The following is a 20,053-nucleotide window of genomic DNA, read 5'->3' as shown; positions in this document are numbered from 1 at the left end:
TGTAATGTTAGTCTGCTACAGTCACATGGTTCTAACCCAAATGTACACCCATTATTTCATCCTTCATTCAAGGATGAATGTCATTAAAAAGACTGGTGACCAATGATCATTACACACACATTAGATTGTTATGATGACACATTGTTACTATTGACAGTAATTATTGACTGTGTTATTACACCTTGTAAAACAGTCTGCCTAAACTGTACTGTGCCTATACATGTTGTGCATTCCGGTAGAAGCTGGAATTTAAATGTACAAGTGCATAATCGGCCTGAAGGCTTGGCCGTGTTAAAATATATTGATGTTGTGCCCTCTCTCTCTCCCCTCCCACCCCCAAGCCCTGATTAATGTTGCTCACTAGTCTAGTTATTGAGTGGCCACCCCACCCCAGCACAACCCAACCCAGCTGAGAGAGCAGAATATGGTTGGCTGTTGATGTGGTCACGGCCCTGTAGAACCTCCCCCCTGACCATTGACCCTGCACACGGGGTCAGAGGCCAGCTCAAATGCCCAGCGGCCATATTCCCCACGCATTCCACAGAGATTACAGCAGCAGCCACATAGAATTAGCCTGCCTGTCCTGGCTGCCATGAAAACAAGCAGCGTTTGTGGCGTTGCAGTGCCTGTACCCAGAAGGAAGGGCTGGAGGGGAGGGGGAGGAGGAGAGGGGGAGAGGGGGTAGGAAGAGTGGAGTGGAGGGTTCCTGCGTGTGTGTGTGTGTGTCTGTGTGTTTTTGCGCGCACATACATTTGTGCGTGTGACCCTTCTGTTAACAGTTGAACACAGCTGTGTCTGCTGACGTCGGCCCTGACCTGACCTATAGTCTAGCTGTAACTGACCTGACCTATAGTCTAGCTGTAACTGACCTGACCTATAGTCTAGCTGTAACTGACCTGACCTTTGGTCTTGCTGTAACTGACCTGACCTATAGTTTAGCTGTAACTGACCTGGCCTATAGTCTAGCTGTAACTGACCTCTAGTCTTGCTGTAAGTGACCTATAGTCTAGCTGTAACTGACCTATAGTTTAGCTGTAACTGACCTGACTTATAGACCAACTGTAACTGACCTGACCTATTGTCTAGCTGTAACTAACCTGACCTATAGTCTAGTTGTAACTGACCTGGCCTATAGTCTAGCTGTAACTGACCTCTAGTCTTGCTGTAACTGACCTATAGTCTAGCTTTAACTGACCTGACCTATAGTCTAGCTGAGCTGTAACTGACCTGACCTATAGTCTAGCTGTAACTGACCTGGCCTATAGTCTAGCTGTAACTGACCTCTAGTCTTGCTGTAATTGACCTATAGTCTAGCTGTAACTGACCTGTAGTCTTGCTGTAACTGACTTATAGTCTAGCTGCAACTGACCTGACCTATAGCCCAGCTGTAACTGACCTGACCTTTGGTCTTGCTGTAACTGGCCTATAGTCTAGCTGTAACTGACCTTTAGTCTAGCTGTAACTGACCTGACCTTTAGTCTAGCTGTAACTGACCTTTAGTCTAGCTGTAACTGACCTGACCTATAGTCTAGCTGTAACTGACCTGACCTATAGTCTAGCTGTAACTGACCTGACCTATAGTCTAGCTGTAACTGACCTGACCTATAGTCTAGCTGTAACTGACCTGACCTATAGTCTAGCTGTAACTGACCTGACCTATAGTCTAGCTGTAACTGACCTGACCTATTGTCTAGCTGTTACTGACCTGACCTATAGTCTAGCTGTAACTGACCTGACCTATAGTCTAGCTGTAACTGACCTGACCTATAGTCTAGCTGTAACTGACCTGACCTATAGTCTAGCTGTAACTGACCTGACCTATAGTCTAGCTGTAACTGACCTGACCTATAGTCTAGCTGTAACTGACCTGACCTATAGTCCAGCTGTAACTGACCTGACCTTTAGTCTAGCTGTAACTGACCTTACCTTTAGTCTAGCTGTAACTGACCTGACCTATAGTCTAGCTGTAACTGACCTGACCTATAGTCTAGCTGTAACTGACCTGACCTATAGTCTTGCTGTAACTGACCTGTAGTCTAGCTGTAACTGACCTTACCTATAGTCTAGCTGTAACTGACCTGACCTATAGTCTAGCTGTAACTGACCTGACCTTTAGTCTAGCTGTAACTGACCTTACCTTTAGTCTAGCTGTAACTGACCTGACCTATAGTCTAGCTGTAACTGACCTGACCCATAGTCTAGCTGTAACTGACCTGACCTATAGTCTTGCTGTAACTGACTTATAGCCTAGCTGTAACTGACCTATAGTCTTGCTGTAACTGACCTGACCTGACCTATCGTAGTCCAGCTGTAACTGACCTGACCTTTAGTCTAGCTGTAACTGACCTTACCTTTAGTCTAGCTGTAACTGACCTGACCTTTAGTCTAGCTGTAACTGACCTTACCTTTAGTCTAGCTGTAACTGACCTGACCTATAGTCTAGCTGTAACTGACCTGACCTATAGTCTAGCTGTAACTGACCTGACCTATATTCTTGCTGTAACTGACTTATAGCCTAGCTGTAACTGACCTATAGTCTTGCTGTAACTGACCTGACCTGACCTATCGTAGTCTAGCTGTAACTGACCTATAGTCTAGCTGTAACTGACCTGACCTATAGTCTAGCTGTAACTGACCTATAGTCTAGCTGTAACTGACCTGGCCTATAGTCTAGCTGTAACTGACCTGACCTATAGTCCAGCTGTAACTGACCTTACCTTTAGTCTAGCTGTAACTGACCTGACCTATAGTCTAGCTGTAACTGACCTATAGTCTAGCTGTAACTGACCTGGCCTATAGTCTAGCTGTAACTGACCTCTAGTCTAATTGTAACTGACTTGACCTATAGTCTACCTGTAACTGACCTGACCTATAGTCTAGCTGTAACTGACCTGACCTATAGTTTAGCTGTAACTGACCTGGCCTATAGTCTAGCTGTAACTGACCTTTAGTCTAGCTGTAACTGACCTGACCTATAGTCCAGCTGTAACTGACCTCTAGTCTAATTGTAACTGACCTGACCTATAGTCTAGCTGTAACTGACCTGACCTATAGTCTAGCTGTAACTGACCTGGCCTATAGTCTAGCTGTAACTGACCTCTAGTCTTGCTGTAAGTGACCTATAGTCTAGCTGTAACTGACCTATAGTTTAGCTGTAACTGACCTGACTTATAGACCAACTGTAACTGACCTGACCTATTGTCTAGCTGTAACTAACCTGACCTATAGTCTAGTTGTAACTGACCTGGCCTATAGTCTAGCTGTAACTGACCTCTAGTCTTGCTGTAACTGACCTATAGTCTAGCTGAGCTGTAACTGACCTGACCTATAGTCTAGCTGTAACTGACCTGGCCTATAGTCTAGCTGTAACTGACCTCTAGTCTTGCTGTAATTGACCTATAGTCTAGCTGTAACTGACCTGTAGTCTTGCTGTAACTGACTTATAGTCTAGCTGTAACTGACCTGACCTTTAGTCTAGCTGTAACTGACTTGACCTATAGCCCAGCTGTAACTGACCTGACCTTTGGTCTTGCTGTAACTGGCCTATAGTCTAGCTGTAACTGACCTTTAGTCTAGCTGTTACTGACCTGTCCTTTAGTCTAGCTGTTACTGACCTGACCTATAGTCTAGCTGTAACTGACCTGACTTATAGTCTAGCTGTAACTGACCTGACTTATAGTCTAGCTGTAACTGACCTGACCTATAGTCTAGCTGTAACTGACCTGACCTATAGTCTAGCTGTAACTGACCTGACCTATAGTCCAGCTGTAACTGACCTGACCTTTAGTCTAGCTGTAACTGACCTGACCTATAATCTAGCTGTTACTGACCTGTCCTTTAGTCTAGCTGTAACTGACCTGACCTTTAGTCTAGCTGTAACTGACCTGACCTATAATCTAGCTGTAACTGACCTGTCCTTTAGTCTAGCTGTAACTGACCTGACCTATAATCTAGCTGTAACTGACCTGACCTTTAGTCTAGCTGTAACTGACCTGACCTATAATCTAGCTGTAACTGACCTGACCTTTAGTCTAGCTGTAACTGACCTGACCTTTAGTCTAGCTGTAACTGACCTGACCTTTAGTCTAGCTGTAACTGACCTGACCTATAATCTAGCTGTAACTGACCTGACCTTTAGTCTAGCTGTAACTGACCTTTAGTCTAGCTGTAACTGACCTGACCTTTAGTCTAGCTGTAACTGACCTTTAGTCTAGCTGTAACTGACCTTTAGTCTAGCTGTAACTGACCTGGCCTATAGTCTAGCTGTAACTGACCTTTAGTCTAGCCGTAACTGACCTGACCTTTAGTCTAGCTGTAACTGACCTGACCTATAGTCTAGCTGTAACTGACCTGACCTATAGTCTTGCTGTAACTGACCTGTAGTCTAGCTGTAACTGACCTGACTTATAGCCTAGCTCTAACTGACCTGACCTCTAGTCTAGCTGTAACTGACCTGGCCTATAGTCTAGCTGGAACTGACCTATAGTCTTGCTGTAACTGGCCTATAGTCTAGCTGTAACCGACCTCTAGTCTTGCTGTAACTGACCTTTAGTCTAGCTGTAACTGACCTATAGTCTAGTTGTAACTGACCTGACCTATAGTCTAACTGTAACTTACCTGACCTATAGTCTAGCTGTAACTGACCTGGCCTATAGTCTAACTGTAACTGACCTCTAGTCTTGCTGTAACTGACCTATAGTCTAGCTGTAAGTGACCTATAGTCTAGCTGTAACTGACCTATAGTCTTGCTTTAACTGACCTCTAGTATTGCTGTAACTGACCTGACCTATAGCCTAGCTGTAACTGACCTGACCTATAGTCTAGCTGTAACTGACCTGACCTTTGGTCTTGCTGTAACTGACCTATAGTCTAGTTGTAACTGACCTGACCTATAGTCTAGCTGTTACTGACCTTTAGTCTTGCTGTAACTGACCTGACCTATAGTCTAGCTGTTACTGACCTGACCTTTAGTCTAGCTGTAACTGACCTGACCTTTGGTCTTGCTGTAACTGACCTATAGTCTAGTTGTAACTGACCTGACCTATAGTCTAGCTGTTACTGACCTTTAGTCTTGCTGTAACTGACCTGATCTATAGTCTACCTGTAACTGACCTGACCTATAGTCTAGCTTTAACTGACCTGACCTTTGGTCTTGCTGTAACTGACCTATAGTCTAGCTGCAATTGACCTGACCTATTGTCCAGCTGTAACTGACCTGATCTATAGTCTTGCTGTACCTGACCTATAGTCTAGCTGTAACTGACCTTTAGTCTAGCTGTAACTGACCTGACCTATAGTCTAGCTGTTACTGACCTGTCCTTTAGTCTAGCTGTAACTGACCTGACCTTTAGTCTAGCTGTAACTGACCTGACCTTTAGTCTAGCTGTAACTGACCTGACCTTTAGTCTAGCTGTAACTGACCTGACTTATAGCCTAGCTGTAACTGACCTGACCTCTAGTCTAGCTGTAACTGACCTGGCCTATTGTCTAGCTGGAACTGACCTATAGTCTTGCTGTAACTGACCTATAGTCTATCTGTAACTGACCTGACCTATAGTCTAGCTGTAACTGACCTGTTCTCTAGTCTAGCTGTAACTGACCTATAGTCTAGCTGTAACTGACCTGACCTATAGTCTAGCTGTAACTGACCTGGCCAATTGTCTAGCTGTAACTGACCTGGCCAATAGTCTAGCGTTAACTGACTTCACCTATAGCCTAGCTCATTAGTCACTAACCTTTTCTGAGTCAAGATCACTGAGGAGCACTGGTCAGCAGAGCTTTGTCATTAATTGTGGGTGTCCTAGACTGCCTGTTTTGTACTATTCTCCTAGACTAGAGGGCAGTATAATACCATAGGCTACTTTACTTACTGAACAATATATTCTTTGTCTTAACTGGGTGTCCCTGACAGCCATTACCAGTTTTAAAAGAATATAGCCCATGGTTGTATGTAAACAAAAGAGAGTGGTGTTAAAATGGTGTTAAATGTTAAGTCAAGGTTAAATGCCAAGGTTGTGTACTGGCATGATTGATGTGTGTTTTGACAGGTTGACTTGCCTTTGCCCTGCTCTGATCAGGCAGGCTTTGTGTGTTCACCCTGGCGGGCGAAGAGCCTTGTTGTGTGCTCGTCCAGCCTCATGTGGGGAGAGGGTTGGGACTTGTGTTTGTGTGTGTGTGTGAGAGAGATAGATAGAGGCAGTGACCTAGATCTGTCACCATGGAGCACAGTGGAGACATGGCGGGTGGAGCCCGGTCAGCCGTGGTCTCTCTCCACGCGGCACCACGCAACGAAGTCTCACCAGACGTCTGCCTGCATGTCTGCATAACCATTGCACAAACATAGGGTCCCGAGTGAAAGTATTTGGGCTCAGCTCTAATGCAGTGTACTCCTATGAATTAGTAGTGCTGATGTACAGTACATACTTTCTAATGGACTCACTGTCATGTGGATTTGAGGCACGTTGGAACTCTTAACATGAACAGGGAAGTGTACAAAGTCATCAACTGTGTTTATGATAGTAAGGGCACAGACTGCTCAATACATTGGAATGTAGAATATAAGAAGCTTTTGCTGCCATTCGATTTTTTGTTCACTTCAGCATTTGTCTTATATGGGATTAGAAATGTGGGCATTTGGGCAGTCCTCTGAAACACGACCATGCCAAGCCGTACTGCTTCTTGACACAGTGCTCACTTAACCCGGAAACCAGCCATAACAATGTGCTGGAGGAAACACAGTCCAGCTAGCGACCGAAGTCAGCTTGCAGGCGCCCGGCCTGCCACATGGAGTTGCTAGAGCGCAATGGGGCAAGGAAATCCTAGCTGTCCAAACCCTCCCCTAACCCAGATGACTCTGGGTCAATTGTGCTATGCCTCGTGTGTCTCCTGGTCACGGCCGCCCACGACATAGGCTGAGAGGTGAAACAAATTACCTCAGCCCGGACTTAAAGATGCAAGTAGCAGAGATGCTGTTGACAGTGGGAATTATTTTAAGATCTCTTGACTCCTGCTGTGTCAACAGACATCCACCAAACAAACCCCTCCTGACTCTTGGAGAATGAGTGTACAACTGGTAATAGTCGCTGATATTTCAGTCAGATGTGTAGCTAGCTATGTAGCTCAAGGGCTCTGGCTGTTAGCCAGGTAGCTAGCTATAACTAGCTGGCTAGAAGTAAGGTAGTGATGAATACATGCTAACGTTGAACGGAGCCTTATCTCAGCAGGATCAGTTGACTGAAATTAAGCTAGCTATAATCAAAAGATGGGCTACTATAAGTTCTCATAACAAAATACATTTTCTTTATAGAGAGTAGTGAGACAGACAGTGGTGAGTCAGGCTGCAATGAAGGAGGCAAAGGAGATACACAGAGAGAGGAAGCATTGAAGCAAGCAGGGAGAGAGGGTAGTAGTACAATGGTTCCCAAACTTGGGGTCCGGGACCCATGTGGGGTCCCCTAAAATGTAAATAGGGTCCCCTGAGAGACATTAATAATAACTTGTTTCTCTTCAAATGGGTGTAGAATACAGCATTCTAGAGACAACTAAGGGCCTTTTACACTGTCAGAATTCACTTTCATGTTATTATGTGTTGGGACAGCCCGTTGGACCCAAATATTGGTGAAATACAGTATAAAGACAATTTAAATATAAAGACAATTTAATATAATGTACACTGGACAGCAATATACATGCAACATGCAACAATTTCAAAGATTTTACTGAGTTGCAGTTCATATAAGGAAATCAGTCAACATCATCAGTCCTGACTTACCACTCATGTATGTAGTAGTAAATAAGTAGTGAAATATATATTATCGAGTAGAACGTGTAAGGTAGTGATGAATAGTAAGTTAGTTTTTTTTTTCATGAGGTTGTGACGATATACTGTTGGTCACGATATATCTGTTGGCGACTAGAAACAATTGCTTAATAGGAACTATTTGAAATTGATGGTCCTTGAAAATAAATATTACTGCTTGAAAAAGTCCTTGAAAGTCCTTGAATTTGACTTGCCACTGTCTGTATGAACCCTGTGTGAGATGGAGAGACTGAGGAATGGGGAGGGGGGGGGGGCTCTTTGCTAAGCTAAAGGCCCCATACATTAGCTAAACAAGCAGCCCTAGCCAGAGTGGGCTTCAAGAGCCCGTAGTTACCTTCTCCTCCAGGCTGGTATCATTACAGGGAGGGGTTGAACAAGGGAGGATGCTCTATTGTGATCACAGATCACTGCTCCTGTACATAGCCCATCTGTAAACAGCCCATCTATATACCTAACGCATCCCCATACAGTATTTATTTATTTATCTCGCTCCTTTGCACCCCATCCTTGCACATTCATCTTCTGCACATCTACCATTCCAGTGATTAATTGCTGTATTATAATTACTTTGCCACCATGGCCTATTTATTGCCTTAAATGGCTGCAGGGGCAGTATTGAATAGCTTGGATGAAAAGGTTCCCAGAGTAAACTGCCTGCTCCTCAGTCCCAGTTGCTAATATATGCATATTATTATTAGTATTTGATTTTTAAAAAACACTGAAGTTTCTAAAACTGTTTGAATGATGTCTGTGAGTATAACAGAACTCATATGGCAGGCAAAAACCTGAGAGAAATTCCAACCAGGAAGTGGGAAATCTAAGGTTGGTCGATTTTCAACTCAGCCCCTATTGAAGTTACAGTGGGATATTGGTCATCTTGCACTTCCTAAGGTTTTCACTAGATGTCAACCGTCTTTAGAAACTTGTTTGAGTCTTCTACTGTGAAGTGGGGCCGAATGAGAGAGGAATGAGTCAGAGGTCTGCCAGCAGTCACGCGCTGATCATGCACATTTCACATGAGAGGTATCTCCCGTTCCTTTGCTTTTCTGAAGACAAAGGAATTCTCCGGTTGGAATATTATTGGAGATTTATGTTAAAAACATCCTAAAGATTGATTCCATACATCGTTTGACAATAACTTTTTGACATTTCGTCTGCAACTAGTGAACGCGCTTTGTGAGATTTCAAACATTTATTGTGGACCTGGGATTGTGGACCTGGGATTCCTGGGAGTGCATTCTGATGAAGATCATCAAAGGTAAGTGAATATTTATAATGTTATTTCTGACTTCTGTTGACTCCAACATGGCACATATATGTATTTGTTCTCTGAGCACTGTTCTCAGATTATAGCATGGTTTGCTTTTTCTGTAAAGCTTTTATGAAATCTGACACAACGGTTGCATTAAGGAGTAGTATATCTTTAATTCCATGTATAACACTTGTATTTTCATCCACATTTATGATGAGTATTCCTGTAAATTGATGTGGCTCTCTGCAAATTGACCGGATGTTTTTGGAACTACTGAACATAACGCGCCCATTGTATACTGAGATTTTTTTATATAAATATGAACTTTACCGAACAAAACATACATGTATTGTGTAACATGAAGTCCTATGAGTGTCATCTGATGAAGATCATCGGTTAGTGATTAACCTCTCTAGGGTATGTGCCCATCTGGCCAACATCCAGTGAGGTTGCAGAGCGCCAAATTCAATTACAGAAATGCTCATTATAAAAATTCAGAAAACAAAACATACAGTGCCTTGCGAAAGTATTCTGCCCCCTTGAACTTTGTGACCTTTTGCCACATTTCAGGCTTCAAACATAAAGATATAAAACTGTATTTTTTTTGTGAAGAATCAACAACAAGTGGGACACAATCATGAAGTGGAACGACATTTATTGGATATTTCAAACTTTTTTAACAAATCCAAAACTGAAAAATTGGGCGTGCAAAATTATTCAGCCCCCTTTGTTACGGTGCGTGAATGAGGACCCAAAAGCGAATTAACGTAAACAGAGCTTCTTTAATAACAAAACAAAACGTAGGCTCAGATGGACCGCAGGTTCCGACAGGACAGGACAAGGTTGCAGCAAACATGACGATAGTCTGGTTCAGGCATGAACAACACAAACAAGAATCCGACAAAGACAGGAGCAAAAACAGAGAGAGATATAGAGGACTAATCAGAGGGAAAAAGGGAACAGGTGGGAAAAGGGGTGACGAGGTAGTTAGGAGGAGACAAGGGACAGCTGGGGGAAAGAGGGGGAGAAAAGGTAACCTAATAACGACCAGCAGAGGGAGACAGGGTGAAGGGAAAGGACAGAAACAAGACACAACATGACAATACATGACAGTACCCCCCCACTCACCGAGCGCCTCCTGGCGCACTCGAGGAGGAAACCTGGCGGCAACGGAGGAAATCCTCGATCAGCGCACGGTCCAGCACGTCCCGAGAGGGAACCCAACTCCTCTCCTCAGGACCGTACCCCTCCCAATCTACTAGGTACTGATGACCACGGCCCCGAGGACGCATGTCCAAAATCCTACGGACCCTGTAGATGGGTGCGCCCTCGACAAGGATGGGGGGGGGGGGGGGGAAGACGAGCGGGGGCGCGAAGAACGGGCTTGATACAGGAGACATGGAAGACCGGGTGGACGCGACGAAGATATCGCGGAAGAAGAAGTCGAACTGCGACAGGATTAATAATCTGAGAAATACGGAACGGACCAATGAACCGCGGGGTCAACTTGCGAGAAGCGGTCTTAAGGGGAAGGTTCTGAGTGGAGAGCCAAACTCTCTGACCGCGACAATATCTAGGACTCTTAGTTCTACGCTTATTAGCAGCCCTCACAGTCTGCGCCCTATAACGGCAAAGTGCAGACCTGACCCTCTTCCAGGTGCGCTCGCAACGTTGGACAAAAGCCTGAGCGGAGGGGACGCTGGACTCGGCGAACTGAGATGAGAACAGCGGAGGCTGGTACCCGAGGCTACTCTGAAAAGGAGATAGCCCGGTCGCAGACGAAGGAAGCGAGTTGTGGGCGTATTCTGCCCAGGGGAGCTGTTCTGACCAAGACGCAGGGTTGCGAAAAGAAAGACTGCGTAAGATGCGACCAATAGTCTGATTGGCCCGTTCTGCTTGACCGTTAGACTGGGGGTGAAAGCCGGAAGAGAGACTGACGGAAGCCCCAATCAAACGGCAAAACTCCCTCCAAAATTGAGACGTGAATTGCGGACCTCTGTCCGAAACGACGTCTGACGGAAGGCCATGAATTCTGAAAACATTCTCGATGATGATTTGTGCCGTCTCTTTAGCAGAAGGAAGCTTAGCAAGGGGAATAAAATGAGCCGCCTTAGAGAACCTGTCGACAACCGTAAGAATAACAGTCTTCCCCGCTGACGAAGGCAGTCCGGTGACAAAATCTAAGGCGATGTGAGACCACGGTCGAGAGGGAATGGGAAGCGGCCTGAGACGGCCGGCAGGAGGGGAGTTACCGGACTTAGTCTGCGCGCAGACCGAACAAGCAGCCACGAAGCGACGCGTGTCATGCTCCCGGGTGGGCCACCAAAAACGCTGGCGAATGGAAGCAAGCGTACCCCGAACGCCAGGGTGGCCGGCTAACTTGGCAGAGTGAGCCCACTGAAGAACGGCCAGACGAGTAGGAACGGGAACGAAAAGAAGGTTCCTAGGACAAGCGCGCGGCGACGGAGTTTGAGTGAGTGCTTGCTTTACCTGCCTCTCAATTCCCCAGACAGTCAACCCGACAACACGCCCCTCAGGGAGAATCCCCTCGGGGTCAGTGGAGGCTACTGAAGAACTGAAGAGGAGATAAAGCATCAGGCTTGGTGTTCTTAGAGCCCGGACGATAAGAAATCACGAACTCGAAACGAGCGAAAAACAGCGCCCAGCGCGCCTGACGCGCATTAAGTCGTTTGGCAGAACGGATGTACTCAAGGTTCCTATGGTCAGTCCAAACGACAAAAGGAACGGTCGCCCCCTCCAACCACTGTCGCCATTCGCCTAGGGCTAAGCGGATGGCGAGCAGTTCGCGGTTTCCCACATCATAGTTACGTTCCGACGGCGACAGGCGATGAGAAAAATACGCGCAAGGGTGGACCTTGTCGTCAGAGAGGGAGCGCTGAGAAAGAATGGCTCCCACGCCCACCTCTGACGCGTCAACCTCGACAACGAACTGTCTAGTGACGTCAGGTGTAACAAGGATAGGTGCGGATGTAAAACGATTCTTGAGGAGATCAAAAGCTCCCTGGGCGGAAACGGACCACTTAAAGCACGTCTTGACAGAAGTAAGGACTGTGAGAGGGGCTGCCACCTGACCGAAATTACGGATGAAACGACGATAGAAGTTCGCGAAGCCGAGAAAGCGCTGCAGCTCGACGCGTGACCTAGGGACGGGCCAATCAATGACAGCTTGGACCTTAGCGGGATCCATCTTAATGCCTTCAGCGGAAATAACAGAACCGAGAAATGTGACGGAGGAGGCATGAAAAGAGCACTTCTCAGCCTTCACAAAAAGACAATTCTCTAAAAGGCGCTGGAGGACACGTCGAACGTGCTGAACATGAATCTGGAGTGACGGTGAAAAAATCAGGATATCGTCAAGGTAAACGAAAACAAAGATGTTCAGCATGTCTCTCAGGACATCATTGACTAATGCCTGAAAGACAGCTGGAGCGTTAGCGAGGCCGAAAGGAAGAACCCGGTATTCAAAGTGCCCTAACGGAGTGTTAAACGCCGTCTTCCACTCGTCCCCCTCCCTGATGCGCACGAGATGGTAAGCGTTACGAAGGTCCAACTTAGTGAAAAACCTGGCTCCCTGCAGGATCTCGAAGGCTGAAGACATAAGAGGAAGCGGATAACGATTCTTCACTGTTATGTCATTCAGCCCTCGATAATCTATGCAGGGGCGCAGGGACCCGTCCTTCTTCTTAACAAAAAAAAACCCCGCTCCGGCGGGAGAGGAGGAGGGGACTATGGTACCGGCGGCAAGAGCTACAGACAAATAATCTTCGAGAGCCTTACGTTCGGGAGCCGACAGAGAGTATAGTCTACCCCGGGGGGGAGTGGTTCCCGGAAGGAGATCAATACTACAATCATACGACCGGTGTGGAGGAAGAGAGGTGGCCCTGGACCGACTGAACACCGTGCGCAGATTGTGATATTCCTCCGGAACCCCTGTCAAATCACCAGGCTCCTCCTGTGAAGAAGAGACAGAGGAAACAGGAGGGATAGCAGACATTAAACATTTCACATGACAAGAGACGTTCCAGGAGAGGATAGAATTACTAGACCAATTAATGGAAGGATTATGACAAACTAGCCAGGGATGGCCCAAAACAACAGGTGTAAAAGGTGAACGAAAAATTAAAAAAGAAATGGTTTCGCTATGATTACCAGAAACAGTGAGGGTTAAAGGTAGCGTCTCACGCTGAATCCTGGGGAGAGGACTACCATCCAGGGCGAACAAGGCCGTGGACTCCCTTAACTGTCTGAGAGGAATGTCATGTTCCCGAGCCCAGGTCTCGTCCATAAAACAGCCCTCCGCCCCAGAGTCTATTAAGGCACTGCAGGAAGCTGACGAACCGGTCCAGCGTAGATGGACCGACAAGGTAGTGCAGGATCTTGAAGGAGAGACAGGAGTAGTAGCGCTCACCAGTAGCCCTCCGCTTACTGATGAGCTCTGGCTTTTACTGGACATGAAGTGACAAAATGACCAGCAGAACCGCAATAGAGACAGAGGCGGTTGGTGATTCTCCGTTCCCTCTCCTTAGTCGAGATGCGGATACCTCCCAGCTGCATAGGCTCAGCACCCGAGCCGGCAGAGGAAGATGGTAGTGATGCGGAGAGGGGGGCAACGGAGAACGCGAGCTCCTTTCCACGAGCTCGGTGACGAAGATCAACCCGTCGCTCAATGCGAATAGCGAGTTCAATCAAGGAATCCACGCTGGAAGGAACCTCCCGGGAGAGAATCTCATCCTTTACCTCTGCGCGGAGACCCTCCAGAAAACGAGCGAGCAAAGCCGGCTCGTTCCAGCCACTGGAGGCAGCAAGAGTGCGAAACTCAATAGAGTAGTCTGTTATGGATCGATTACCTTGACATAGGGAAGACAGGGCCCTGGAAGCCTCCTCCCCAAAAACAGATCGATCAAAAACCCGTATCATCTCCTCCTTAAAGTCCTGATACTGGTTAGTACACTCAGCCCTTGCCTCCCAGATTGCCGTGCCCCACTCACGAGCCCGTCCAATAAGGAGAGATATGACGTAGGCGACACGAGCAGTGCTCCTGGAGTAAGTGTTGGGCTGGAGAGAAAACACAATATCACACTGGGTGAGGAACGAGCGGCATTCAGTGGGCTCCCCAGAGTAACACGGCGGGTTATTGATTCTGGGCTCCGGAGATTCGAAAGCCCTGGAAGTGGCCGGTGGATCGAGGCGGAGATGGTGAACCTGTTCTGTGAGGTTGGAGACTTGGGTGGCCAGGGTCTCAACGGCATGTCGAGCAGCAGACAATTCCTGCTCGTGTCTGCCTAGCATCGCTCCCTGGATCTCGACGGCTGAGTGGAGAGGATCCGAAGTCGCTGGGTCCATTCTTGGTCGGATTCTTCTGTTACGGTGCGTGAATGAGGACCCAAAAGCGAATTAACGTAAACAGAGCTTCTTTAATAACAAAACAAAACGTAGGCTCAGATGGACCGGCAGGTTCCGACAGGACAGGACAAGGTTGCAGCAAACATGACGATAGTCTGGTTCAGGCATGAACAACACAAACAAGAATCCGACAAAGACAGGAGCAAAAACAGAGAGAGATATAGAGGACTAATCAGAGGGAAAAAGGGAACAGGTGGGAAAAGGGGTGACGAGGTAGTTAGGAGGAGACAAGGGACAGCTGGGGGAAAGAGGGGGAGAAAAGGTAACCTAATAACGACCAGCAGAGGGAGACAGGGTGAAGGGAAAGGACAGAAACAAGACACAACATGACAATACATGACACCCTTAAGTTAATACTTTGTAGCGCCACCTTTTGCTGCGATTACAGCTGTAAGTCGCTTGGGGTATGTCTCTATCAGTTTTGCACATCGAGAGACTGACATTTTTTTCCATTCCTCCTTGCAAAACAGCTCGAGCTCAGTGAGGTTGGATGGAGAGCATTTGTGAACAGCAGTTTTCAGTTCTTTCCACAGATTCTCGATTGGATTCAGGTCTGGACTTTGACTTGGCCATTCTAACACCTGGATATGTTTATTTTTGAACCATTCCATTGTAGATTTTGCTTTATGTTTTGGATCATTGTCTTGTTGGAAGACAAATCTCCGTCCCAGTCTCAGGTCTTTTGCAGACTCCATCAGGTTTTCTTCCAGAATGGTCCTGTATTTGGCTCCATCCATCTTCCCATCAATTTTAACCATCTTCCCTGTCCCTGCTGAAGAAAAGCAGGCCCAAACCATGATGCTGCCACCACCATGTTTGACAGTGGGGATGGTGTGTTCAGGGTGATGAGCTGTGTTGCTTTTACGCCAAACATAACGTCTTGCATTGTTGCCAAAAAGTTCAATTTTGGTTTCATCTGACCAGAGCACCTTCTTCCACATGTTTGGTGTGTCTCCCAGGTGGCTTGTGGCAAACTTTAAACAACACTTTTTATGGATATCTTTAAGAAATGGCTTTCTTCTTGCCACTCTTCCATAAAGGCCAGATTTGTGCAATATACGACTGATTGTTGTCCTATGGACAGAGTCTCCCACCTCAGCTGTAGATCTCTGCAGTTCATCCAGAGTGATCATGGGCCTCTTGGCTGCATCTCTGATCAGTCTTCTCCTTGTATGAGCTGAAAGTTTAGAGGGACGGCCAGGTCTTGGTAGATTTGCAGTGGTCTGATACTCCTTCCATTTCAATATTATCGCTTGCACAGTGCTCCTTGGGATGTTTAAAGCTTGGGAAATCTTTTTGTATCCAAATCCGGCTTTAAACTTCTTCACAACAGTATCTCTGACCTGCCTGGTGTGTTCCTTGTTCTTCATGATGCTCTCTGCGCTTTTAACGGACCTCTGAGACTATCACAGTGCAGGTGCATTTATACGGAGACTTGATTACACACAGGTGGATTGTATTTATCATCATTAGTCATTTAGGTCAACATTGGATCATTCAGAGATCCTCACTGAACTTCTGGAGAGAGTTTGCTGCACTGAAAGTAAAGGGGCTGAATAATTTTGCACGCCCAATTTTTCAGTTTTTGATTTGTTAAAAAAGTTTGAAATATCCAATAAATGTTGTTCCACTTCATGATTGTGTCCCACTTGTTGTTGATTCTTCACAAAAAAATACAGTTTTATATCTTTATGTTTGAAGCCTGAAATGTGGCAAAAGGTCGCAAAGTTCAAGGGGGCCGAATACTTTCGCAAGGCACTGTATTTTACATAGGTTTAAAGATTAACTTGTTGTTAAACCAACCACAGTGTCATATTTATAAAATGCTTTTTGGCAAAAGCATACCTAGCCCAGAACATACCTAGCCCAGAACATAGCCCAGTTGACAAATTATTACAAACAGTAACCAGCCAAGCAGAAGCGTTGCAAAACTCAGAAATAGAGATAAAATGAATCCCTTACCTTTGATGATCTTCATATGTCAATCAGAAGACATTAATTTACTCAATAAATGTTCCTTTTGTTCGATGAAGTCTCTTTATATCCTAAAACCTTTTGTCAGCGCGTTTTCTTCAATAATCCACAGGCTCAAACTCAGTCAAAACAATCAGACAAAATATCCAAATTGTATCCGTAAAGTTCATAGAAACATGTCAAACGATGTTTATATTCAATCCTCAGGTTGTTTTTTAGCCTAAATGATCTATAATATTTCAACCGGACAATAACATTGTCAATATAAAAGGTAAACACACTCTGCGTCACGTTAGGGTCCACTCATAATCATTTGTGGTGCTTTCACTGTAAAGACTATTTGAAATCGGACACTTTGGTGGGATTAACAACAAGATTACCTTTAAAATGGTATAAAATACTTGTATGCTTGAGGAATTTTAATTATGAGATTTCTGTTGTTTTGAATTTGGCGCCCTATACTTTCACTGACTGTTGTCATATCGATCCTGTTAACGGGATGTCAGCCCTAAGAAGTTTTTAACTCCCTTATCTTACCTCATTTGCACTCACTGTATATAGACTTTTTGTTTTATTTTGTTCTATGTTTTGTTTGTTTTGTTTATTCTATGTGTAACTCTGTTGTTGTATGTGTCGAATTGCTATGCTTTATCTTGGCCAGGTCGCAGTTGCAAATGAGAACTTGTTCTAAACTACCCTACCTGGTTAAATAAAGGTGAAAAAAAATATATGTTTTGTCTTGGCTGACAGATGGTGTTCTCTATTGTGAACATACTGTACCGTCATGGTCTCGATGAGGACTGTTTAAGACAGATTTCGTGTGTGTGCGTGCAGTCCCGTGTGGCTCAGTTGGTAGAGCATGGTGCTTGCAACACCAGGGCTGTGGGTTTCATTCCCATGGGGGGACCAGTATGAACTCACTACTGTAAGTCACTCTGAATAAGAGCATCTGCAAATGACTAAACATGTCAAATGTGTTTGTGCTGAGCTAATGGTTTTCCTCTGAATACTGTAATGGGTATTATTGTGCCTTATTAACTACCATATTGGCTGTGGCTATTCTTTCTATGAGTATTTTGGGAGTGTTTAAGGACAAAAAACGAAAACCTGAAACAAACAACAGCGTGTGTTTGTGGGCTTATGCATACTTTGTGTGTATGTCTCTTTTTCTGTTGTGATGTTAAAGACGCGTTATGTGTGTGATGATAGACGATTTGGGCTAGAGGTCGTGTGTAATGACTGGGCGATGTATTGTCTGTTAAGGTATACCGGTATGGATCCACATAACGCTATGGATCATTACAATCCCGTCTATAACGATATGTTGATACAGTGCTAAATCAAAGCTCTACAAATTAGACCACTTCACTTTCAGTTCTGTTGTAGTTTGGTTGAGTAATAAACAATTAGAATGCAGAAATCCTATTAAAACCACTTTGAATTAATTTGTTGCCATCCTCGGGTCATGAGCTACTCATAAAACAGATTTAAAACATATTATTCTGAAATATAAAATACTGTAAAATACCGCCATACAGTAAAAAATAAGGAAATAATTTTGATATGATATTTTGTCCATATGGCACAGCCCTCAGTTGTATTAGGCTGTGTATGATGGGTGCCATGTAGAGGCTGGCCAGGACATGTCTGATGACAGACAACTGGCTTAATCACTGGGTTTCTCCCTCAGGGAACATCAGTCATTGTTAGCAGCCAGGGATGTATACTCGTCCTGGAGGACTGTGTTATTATGACCATGTTACACAACTGACCTACAGCGTTGGAAGACTACACATATCGTGAAGATGCGATCTTCTATGACAGTTTAACCAAAAGCAGTCCTCAAAATGAATGGGAGATATTATCCTGTTTGAGTCAGTGGCATTAATGACTACAGCTCTGAGGCTAGAAGTAATCAATGTGTTTAGAAGCAATGACCTCGCTGCCATAACATGTTCACTATATGAACAGGGCACTGATTTGAGAGGGCTGATTCCTCAATGACTTGTGATATTCCCCTAATACCCTTCCTAGATAAGATAGCTTCTCCTGTCAACAGGCCTGGGCAGCAGATGGTCACAGTATTACAGAAGCACTCACATCCTGGTTCATACACACCAATCAACCTGGAAGACTAGGGATTAGGGAGGAAGTGTGTGTGTGTGTGTGTGTGTGTTTGTGTGTGTGTGTGTGTGTGTGTGTTTGTGTGTTTGTGTGTTTGTGTGTTTGTTTGTTTGTTTGTTTGTTTTACCAGAGCATGGGTCAATTCATTTTACATTCCGTCAATTGAACTGGGCGACATGGAATTCGTCCGGAGGGGGGACCGACTGATTCAATCTCTGAATTGACAGGAATTTTAATCAAATGTAACCCATATTTTGTGTTTTCAATGAAAATGTGTTGTGAAATGTAGGGCATTGTTTCCCCTGTGGGTACTGTGAATATTGTGTTGAATACCATGCAGTTGAGTGTAGAGGGGGTTGGACATTCTGTGTGCGTGTCAGAGGCAGCATGTTGTTCCTGTTCTTCCCTGCTGACAAACTCATACCTTACATTCCTCTTGGATCCTACTGTTTGCCATTCGTACAGAGGGATGGGAGCGCCGTCACACACAGCATCCAACAGACACACTTCCCAGACCGCTCTGTCTCTCTTATCATCAGTGTTCTTTGGAACAACTTCGAGTTACTGTTACAATGATCATGTCATGCAATCAGATAGGTCTATCTGTACTATATTGTACCACTGATCTATAAGGTTATTATGCATTAATACATGTGTTATACACAGCAGACAAGTAGACACACACACACGCATGCACGCATGCACATTTTGCACATGTAGTAGCGAGCATGCATGCTACCACACACACTAACTCAGTTACATCACTGTATTACCATGCTCCACGTTCTAAAATTAGCCTTGTGCAGCAGTTCCCACCCTTCATCCAACTACACCTCTCTGGCCAGCTTCTAGAACCACTCTGCCTCAGCACTGCAGGCTACGCCTGTCCAGTATACAGTTCAACACTCATCTGCCCAGATTCCCCTCAGCTCACTCCACACACAGCTAACTGGATAACAGCCTAGCCTAGCCTTGTCTTACTGTTACAAAGCATTTGTAACATGACTTGGATTTTTGTCCGTTTGTTTCGATTGGTGAAAAATCAGCTCTTTGTCTTTGTGCTGCTGCTCTTTGTCTTTGTGCTGCTGCTCTGTCACACAACGTACAGGCTGGTTTATATTTAGTGTTCTTACTCCCTCTAGTGGCTATGTGAAGGAGGTGTATACATTTACAAGGCCTTGAATAGGAAGTGTTGCCCTCTACTGGTGTTTAGTGATATAACATTGAGAATAGTAGGATATTGAGAAATAGTTCAGATATTATATTAAGTGGCCCAAGGGCTTGTTTTGTTACTAGGTTATGAGTAGATAATAGCATTGATTTATGTGCCTTTAGGATTGTATCAATATGGTATTCTGTGCCTCTTCCCTTAGTGACACTGCACCACTGTTTGTTTACTTGTTGACTGTTTATTACAGTTCCCCTCATCGAGAGAGAGAGAGAGAGAGAATGTGTGAGGA

At 45.1% G+C, this 20,053-nt stretch overlaps 1 protein-coding gene across 3 annotated transcripts in view; it reads left to right on the top strand.

Moving 5' to 3' along the window:
• LOC110503378 (unconventional myosin-XVIIIa) overlaps positions 1 to 20,053 on the top strand; it is a 172,253-nt gene that overhangs the window by 41,143 nt on the left and 111,057 nt on the right. The window lies entirely within an intron of this gene.

Source organism: Oncorhynchus mykiss, chromosome 24, assembly GCF_013265735.2.
Source record: "Oncorhynchus mykiss isolate Arlee chromosome 24, USDA_OmykA_1.1, whole genome shotgun sequence".
NCBI classification, from domain to species: Eukaryota; Metazoa; Chordata; class Actinopteri; order Salmoniformes; family Salmonidae; genus Oncorhynchus; species Oncorhynchus mykiss.
The sequence above is the reverse complement of the archived record's forward strand: the minus strand, read 5'-3'. Positions and strand labels throughout refer to the sequence as shown.